Raw genomic sequence first — 9757 nt, forward strand, 5'->3', positions numbered from 1 at the left:
TGTGCAGATCGTGGAGAGTCGCATACACTTTTAGGTTGTGTCTGTGCTAACGGAACATGGATTCCACCTATGATTTTATTCAAACGGGTTCGGTGGAGCTATGTGCTAAAGCATGACAGTCTTCCAAATTCATTAGTAAAAGTCTACTGGTCCTGGCGGTGCAGTCCGGAACCGCGGGACTGCTGCGCTCGCAGGTTCGAATCCTGCCTCGGGCATGGGTGTGTGGTGTCCTTAGGTTAGTTAGGTTTAAGTAGTTCTAAGTTCTAGGGGACTTATGACCTAAGATGTTGAGTCCCATAGTGCTCAGAGCCATTTGAACCATTTTTTTTTTCATTAGTAAAACTCTTTTCGAAAGACTGAATTAACAGCCATTTGTTTTTAGAATCGTTCAATTTTTTTTATGCCATCCCTCCTGATCGTCCTGTTATCCTTCTGATATTTTCTCACGCATCACATCTTAACCCTGATGTCATAGCAGTGGCTAATCCCAATCCAATTTTCTTGTTGACATTTCCTGCTCACACATCGCATCTGCTGCAGCCACTTGATGTGGGTGTGTATAAATCAGTGAAGGCTCACTGGGCCAAAAGACTGGACCAGTACATGAAAGAAAAGCCGGCTGATAAGCCGAACAGAAGCAGCTTTCATACAATTTTAAATTCAGCATTTATTCAGCATTTTTGTGCGAAGAATATCCAAAACGCCTTCAGAAAAGCTGGAATTTATCCCTTCAACAGAAATACTATTTCTGGAGAGGCTGTTGATCCTTCACAGATAACAAATAAGCCTGTTAAACGCACACAATGTAGAGCTATGGCACAAGGCATGGAAAGCGATCTGTTGACACTGCCAACAGCAGCGATAAAATCCAACAGGCCTACTGTGAATTAAAAAAAAAAAATAAAAATAAAAAAGATTCAGGATCGAAGTGTCTCAATAAAGAATTGCAACTAAAAGCCTCTACATCGAAATCAGACATCACAAAAACCACACACAAAAAAAACAAATTAAGCTTTGTGCAACATTCCATAAATCTTACTCAAGTGAAGTTCGCAAAAAGAATGGAGGTAAATGGATCCAATGCTCGTTTTGCTCAACACCATACCATGTGCTCTGCCATCATTCCGACGCAGAGGAGGACGTTTATATGTGTGACGACTGTTCGAGGATTCAGACATCGTAAGCAACTATGCCTAGCAGTATGTTATAACAATAATGAAGACTATTTTGACCTGCATGCCCATTTGTATAGTTAGTTTGTAAAAAAAGAAATAATCCAATAAATTCGTTCTGAAATTACCGTAATTGGCTAATGGCTCTGACCACTATGGGACTCAACTTCTGAGGTCATTAGTCCCCTAGAACTTAGAACTAGTTAAACCTAACTAACCTAAGGACATCATAAACATCCATGCCCGAGGCAGGATTCGAACCTGCGACCGTAGCGGTCTTGCGGTTCCAGACTGCAGCGCCTTTAACCGCACGGCCACTTCGGCCGGCTTACCGTAATTACGATTTAGCACTAAATTAGATAACTATTATCACAAGATTACCTACCTATGTTACGAAATTACACAGTTTTTATCGTTTGGAAGATGGCGCAATATTTATTCAGTAGCATTGTTTAAATAAGAAATACAGTCTAAAACCGTTGTATGAAGTCCGATTCCTAACAGGCAAGTATTGAAAAAGATTAATTTCATAAGAATCAGAAGTAATTAGCAAAATAATAAATTTATCACGAATATATCTCCCTTTACACTAGTTGAGCACCGAGAGAATTGCGCGTCCAGTTCTGTTGCTCATGCACCGTGTGCGAGTTTTTCTGTCACAATCGACGCTAGCTTCGGACGAGCGTATAACACAGAATAACGGAATATATCAATAATAGTAAAGTATTGTAATGCTTAGTTTGCGAGTTTACAGAATCTGAAAGAAAGTGTGTCGAAGTGCCAGGGTGGCATGTAGCATCTACACTACTGGCCATTAAAATTGCTACACCAAGAAGAAATGCAGATGATAAACGGGTATTCATTGGACACATATATTATACTAGAACTGACATGTGATTACATTATCACGCAATTTGGGTGCATAGATGCTGAGAAATCAGTACCCAGAACAACCACCTCTTGCCGTAATAACGGCCCTGATACGCTTGGGCATTGAGTCAAACAGAGCTAGGATGGCGTGTACAGGTACAGCTGCCCATGCAGCTTCGACACGATACCACAGTTCATCAAGAGTAGTGATTGGCGTATTTCGACGAGCCAGTTGCTCGGCCACCATTGACCAGACGTTTTCAATTGGTGAGAGATCTGGAGAATGTGTTGGCCAGGACAGCAGTCGAACATTCTCTGTATCCAAAAAGCCCGTACAGGACCTGCAACATGCGGTCGTGCATTAACCTGCTGAAATGTAGGGTTTCGCAGGGATCGAATGAAGGGTAGAGCCATGGCTCGTAACACATCTGAAATATAACGTCCACTGTTCAAAGTGCCGTTAATGCGAACAAGAGGTGACCGAGACGTGTAACCAACGGCACCCCATACCATCACGCCGGGTGATATGCCAGTATGGCGATGACGAATACACGCTTCCAATGTGCGTTCACCGCGATGTCGCCAAACACGGATGCGACCATCGTGATGCAGTAAACAGAACCTGGATTCATCCGAAAAAATGACGTTTTGCCATTCGTGCACCCAGGTTCGTCGCAGGCGCTCCTGTCTATGATGCAACGTCAAGGGTTACCGCAGCCATGGTCTCCGAGCTCATAGTCCCTGCTGCTGCAAACGTCGTCGAACTGTTCGTGCACGTTGTTGTTGTCTTGCAAACGTCCCCATCTGTTGACTCAGGGATCTGGACGTGGGTGCACGATCCGTTACAGCCATGCGGATAAGATGCCTGTCATCTCGACTGCTAGTGATACGAGGCCATTGGGATCGAGCACGTCGTTCCGTATTACCCTCCTGAACCCACCGATTCCATATTCTGCTAACAGTCATTGGATCTCGACCAGCGCGAGCAGCAATGTCGTGAGACGATAAACCGCAATCGCGATCGGCTACAATTCGACCTTTACCAAAGTCGGAAACGTGATGGTACGCATTTCTGCTCCTTACACGAGGCATCACAACAACGTTTCACCACGCAACGCCGGTCAACCGCTCTTTGTTTATGACAAATCGGTTGGAAACTTTCCTCATGTCAGCACGTTGTAGGTGTCGCCACCGGCGCCAACCTTGTGTTAATGCTCTCAAAAGCTAATCATTTGCATATCACAGCATCTTCTTCCTGTCGGTTAAATTTCGTGTCTGTATCACGTCATCTTCGTGGTGTAGCAATTTTAATGGCCAGTAGTGTAGTAATATAATACAGAGCTATGTCTACATGTATTATAAAAGAGCTTTTGTCTAATCCGTTTTGTGCCCATTATTTCTCAGAAAAGAAGGAAGTAATTAAAAATGGACGATCAATACCAGAACTACCAAACATAGATCAAAAGTCCAGTAAACTCACAAGGCATTTTCAGTGTAATATTTGTAACAAATGTGACTGGTTAGCCGATGGCGATGACCTAAACGCGGTGTTTTTCTGCTACTGTCTGTTAAACGAGCACTGACTGTCGATTAACCATCTACAAGTGTCTGTAGGTACAGCTGCTTTTAGAGAAAATAGAACAGAATCTCCTCTTGATATAGTCGCACACAATCAAAAGCTATAGTGGAACAGGAACATCCTTCAAATTCTCATTAACGCAGTGTTTTTTCTGGGGATACAAGAGCTGGCCTTTCAATGACACAAAAAACCAAACAAAAAATTGTATTAACCAGGTAAACTACGTGAAATGTTGGCGTAAACTGCAGACTGTAATTCCCATTTGGCGGGGTACATTTAAACCTCCACTCTGGTTAAAGGAATTTCTAAACGAACTCAAAACGATCTAATAGAAGCAGTATTTTGGACAGCTTTGTCAGCTATAAAACGGGAAATTCCTTTTGTTCGAAATGTTCAAATGTGTGTGAAATATTGTGGGACTTAACTGCTAAGGTCATCAGTCCCTAAGCTAACACACTATTTAACCTAAATTATCCTAAGGACAAACACACACACCCATGCCAGATGGAGGACTCGAAACTCCGCCGGGACCAGCCGCACAGTCCGTGACTGCAGCGCCTTTGACCGCTCGGCTAATCCCGCGCGGCGAAATTCCTTCTGTAGCCGCCTTGGTTTACGAAATCTCAGATGTTTCAAATAAAGCACAGTTTCTATTGTCCTGTGTTATATACACACCGGTAGCTATGAGATAGCGCTATGTACCTATAGAGATAGCGGTAATATCGCGTACACAAGGTACGAGGGTAATCCCAAAAGTAAGGTCTCCTATTTTTTTATAAGTACAGAACTCTGTTTGTGTGGCAGTTGGTCACACTGATACGAAGAGTGCTTCGCGCGCTGTGTGTAAACATGCGGACGCCGCGCTCAAGCGCTCAGTCTTGGCTTGGCAGCCGTTGAGAATGGAGCTCTCGTTGGATGTTACCGCCAAGTGTGAATTGCGCGCAGTTATTCGGTTTTTGAGCGCAAAGGGAACTGCGCCGATTCAAATCCATCGCCAATAGACGGAAGTGTATGGTGAGTCGTCAAAAATGTTCGTAAGTGGTGTAGAGAGTCTGCATCTGTTCGGACTGAAATTCACGACGAACAAAGGAGCGGGAGACAGTCAATTTCTGAGGAGGCAGTGTTGAAGGTTGAGCAAAGCATGCGTGAAGATCGGCGGATCACCCTGGATGATCTCTGCACGTTGGTTCCTGAGGTTTCCCGAAGCACCGCTCACAGAATTTTAACGGAAACATTGAACTACCGGAAGGTGTGCGCAAGATGGGTGCCACGCATGCTGGTTGAAGACCACATGCGGCAACGAGTTGATGCTTCCCTCTCATTTCTTCACCGCCTTAAGCCGAGCAGGACAACTTTCTGGACTGTTTAAAAGAACATTTGGCCGGAAAGCGATTCAGCTACGACGACGAAGTGAAAGAAGAGGTTCTTAACTTTCTGAACCGCATGGCGGCGAGCTGATATGACATGGGCATACAAAAACTGCCACAGCGTCTACATAAATGCATCGACAGTATTGGTGACTATGTCGAAAAATAGCTAAATGTTCAAGCTGTAAACTAATGTAAACCACTGTAGAAATATACTGGTCTATGTGTTATAAAAAAATAGGAGCCCTTACTTTTGGGATTACCCTCGTATAATAGAGTAGTACATTACGCGATAGCTGTGACTCATGTGAAAAGGTATGGGATGTGATTACAGCCGCACGACGGGAATTAACAGACTCTAAATGCGGAATTGTAGTTGCAACTAGACGCATGGGACATTCCAGTTCGGAAATCATTAGAGGATATAATGTTCTGAGATCCACAGTGTCAAGACTGTGCCGAGAATATCAAATTTCAGGCTTTTCTCACCATGGAAAAGACAGAGGCCTTCACTTAACGACCGAGAGCAGCGGCGTTTGCTTAGAGTGGTCAGTGCTAACAGACAAGAAGTACTGCGTTAAATAACTGCAGAAATCAGTGTGGGACGTACGACGAACGTATCCGTAAGGACAGTGCGACAAAATTTTGCGTTAACGGTCTATGGCAGCAGATGACAGACGAGAGTGCCTTTGCTAACAACATGGCATCGCCTATAGTTCCTCTTCTGTGCTCATGACCATATCGGTTGCACCCTAGACGACTGGAAAAACGTGGCCTGGTCATACAAATCCCGATTTCAGTTGGTAACAGATGATGGTATGGTTCGAGTGTGGTGCAGATCTCACGAAACAATGGACCAAGTTATCAACAAGCCACTGTGCAAGCTGGTGCGGGCTGTGTTTACATGGAATGAAATGGGTCCTCTGGTGGAAATGGTTATGTTCGGCTGCTTGGAGAGCATTTGCGGTCAGTCAGAGATTCATGTTCCCTGACAACGATGGACTTTTTGTGGATGACAATGCGCCATGTCACCGGGCCACAATTGTGCGCGTTTGGTTCGAAGAAGGAGAGATCGCCCGACATGAATCGCATCGAATAATCGACATAATCGAGGAATCAATTCGTGCGCAAAATTCTGTACCGCCAACAATTTCTCAATTATGGCCGGCTGTAGAGGCAGTACGACTTGGTATTTCTGCAGAGGACTTCCAGCGACTTGTTGAGTCCATGGCATGCCGACTTGCTACACTACGCCGGGCAAAAGGAGGCCCGACACGGCATTAGGATATATCCCATAGCTGTTGTCACCTCAGTGTATGTGAATGTGAGACAAAGGAGAGATACTTGGTGTTCTATGTTACACTATTGGCCATTAAAATTGCTACACCAACAAGAAATGCAGATGATACACGGGCATTCATTGGACAAATATATTATACAAGAACTGACATGTGGTTACATATTCACGCAATTTGGGTGCATAGATCCTGAGAAATCAGTACCTAGGACAACCACCTCTCGCCGTAATAACGGCCTTGATACACCGGGGCATTGAGTCAAACAGAGCTTGGATGGCGTGTACAGGTACAGCTGCCCATGCAGCTCCAACGCGATACCACAGTTCATCAAGAGTAGTGACTGGCGTATTGTGACGAGCCAGTTGCTCGGCCACCATTGACCAGACGTTTTCAATTGGTGAGAGATATGGACAATGTGCTGGCCAGGGCAGCAGTCGAACATTTTGTGTATCAAGAAAGGCCCGTACAGGACCTGCAACATGCGGTCGTGCATTATCCTGCTGAAATGTAGGGTTTCGCAGGGATCGAATTAAGGGTAGAGCCACGGGTCGTAACACATCAGAAATGTAACGTCCCCTAATCAAAGTGCCGTCAATGCGAACAAGAGGTGACCGAGACGTGTAACCAATGGCACCCCATACCATCATGCCGGGTGACACGCCAGTATGGCGATGACGAATACACGCTTCCAATGTGCGTTCACCGCGATGTCGCCAAACACGGATGCGACAATTCTGATGCTGTACACAGAACCTGGATTAATCCGAAAAAATTACGTTTTGCCATTCGTGCACCCAGGTTCGTCGTTGAGTACACCATCGCAGGCACTCCTGTCTGTGATGCAGCGTCAAGGGTAACCGCAGCCATGGTCTCCGAGCTGATAGTCCATGCTGCTGTAAACGTCGTCGAACTGTTCGTGCAGATGGTTGTTGTCTTGCAAACGTCCCCATATGTTGACTCAGGGATCGAGACGTGGCTGCACGATCCGTTACAAGGTGCCTGTCATCTCGACTGCTAGTGATATGAGGCCGTTGGGATCCAGCACGGCGTTCCGTATTACCCTCCTGAACCCACCTATTCCATATTCTGGTAACAGTCATTGGATCTCGACCAACGCGAGCAATAACGTCGCGATACGATAAACCGCAATTGCGATATGCTACAATCCGTCCTTTATCAAAGTCAGAAATGTGATGGTAAGCATTTCTCCTCCTTGCACGAGGCATCACAACAACGTTTCACCAGGCAACGCCGGTCAACTGCTGTTTGTGTATGAGAAATCGGTTGGAAACTTTCCTCATGTCAGCACGTTGTAGGTGTCGCCACCGGCGCCAACCTTGTGTGAAAGCTCTGAAAAGCTAATCATTTGCATATCACAGCATCATCTTCCTGTCGGTTAAATTTCGCGTCTCTAGCGCATCATCTTCGTGGTGTAGCAATTTTAATGGCCAGTAGTGTATAAGTAGTGACACACATGCCCATGCTATTGCAGAACTTACCTAGCACTTCTTATCAGAATTCAAATGTAATGAAAAACTTATTGCACAAATGTCTGACGGTGCGGCGCCTATGACGGGAAATCTGGTGAGGCTCATGCATTAATCAAAGTCACATACCTCAAAGCCATTTTTTTTTACTGGTATGCTCGTGTCCTAAACCTTCTGTTTCAAAGCACCAGCTAAATACCGGAGTCTAAAATATATTTACTTCGCTTCTTGGACATGCATTATTTTTGTTTCAAGATCTTCTAAATGCATTAAATTGTTTGATACATTTTTGCAACTTTGCCGTTCGCACTTCTGTCCAATGCGATGGAATCACTTATCAAAACCAGTGAAAACTGTGTGCAGGAATAGAACTTTTTAATGTGTTTAGAGCCATGCTAGATAATCTTCAAGAAATTGTTGCACGTATTTTCTCACCAATTAAGTGCTTTTTGGCACTCTTAGAAGATTTGAAATTCGTTTCTCTCTAGAACACGTGCGACAAAATATTTACCGTCTTCGATGTGCTGTACAATGTCGTGCTGAACCAAGCAAGTGATATTTCGAAATGTGAACAAAAAATCCAAGAAACTGGCCCCTCCATAGTCGTGCTACGTGACGAGTATGAACAAGTTTTCCAAGCAACCGTGTCTCAGGTAGAACTACTTACGAAAAAAAAATAAAATAAAATAAAAAATTAACTACACACGCATCTTTAGCGAAGTGTTTGACAGCGTTAATACCCATTTGTATTTAAGATTTCAAGAGTTTTCTAAACTGAACTTTTTAAATTTACTGCCAAATGAAAACTATGGTAATATTCGAACTAGTTGCACGAAAGCTGAGATGCATATGGAAAGTTCTTCGACGCCATTCGATTGAAAAATGAGCTGACTGTAGTGTACAGTACTGAAGAGCTGAGAACCAAAACCACGAGTGACACTGAAAAACTACCGAGCACCAAGTCAGTACCAAACGGAAATATTCAGCAGCAGTGACATGTTAGTGTCACTACTGTATACAATGACGGTGAGTACGTCTTCAGTAAGAAGGTCGTTTTCAGACGTGAGGAAAATCAAAATCTGTTGTCAAAATTCTACTGGAGAAGAGACGAGGTCTCGTCTTTCAATTGAATAACGCCCTTACGAGAATTCAGAGAGAACGATCATTTTTTGAAGAGGTGATTGCCAAATTTGCTTTCCAGAAGAGTCGAATGTTATTTCAGTTCCGTTGGTCTTGAGGAGGTGGCCTACCAAAACGTAAAGGTAGAGATTAAAATCTAAAACTAGTTATTTTCTATAAAAGTTTGCTTACAGTAATATAAAATTATATTAAGTCAAAGTCACATCTATTCTTTCAATTTAAGCTTTTACCAGCTGTGATTTTAATCTTTAATTTTTGTTATTTGATTAAAAATATTACCAGTTGTGAATGTTATTGAGATGTGTCTGTCCCTTGATTTACTATTGTTAACTTTAAATTATAATATTAACATGATAAATTAATTAATAATTTAATTGAGATGTGGAATAATCGGGTCTACTGCCGGATGTTTGTGTCGCTCTGGCATAATATTTCGGCCACGTAACTTGTTGCTTTCTTCAGGTACGGCAGTCTCAGATAGCACCTGAAGAAGGCAACGAGTTACGTGGCCGAAATATTGTGCCAGAGCGTCACAAACATCCGGCAGTAGACCCGATTATTCCACATGTCAACATCTGGCCGGGAAAGCCTGAAGAGTTAAATAATATAATTATAATATACAAAATAATATTACATAATATAATTATAATATTCAGTGCTGGCCAAAGTTTACTTAACTCACGAATTGACCGATTTCGAAAAATCACCGCGCACGCAGTTGATCACTTCAAGAACAAGTAAATTTTTGGGTCTTCGCGCAGACGAGATCATCCGGTCATCCCAAGAGGTTTCACACAAGCTCAGTGCGGATAAAATGTGGCGATCCTGCTAGCTAGAAAACAAG

Source organism: Schistocerca cancellata, chromosome 3 (assembly GCF_023864275.1).
Source record: "Schistocerca cancellata isolate TAMUIC-IGC-003103 chromosome 3, iqSchCanc2.1, whole genome shotgun sequence".
Lineage (NCBI taxonomy): Eukaryota > Metazoa > Arthropoda > Insecta > Orthoptera > Acrididae > Schistocerca > Schistocerca cancellata.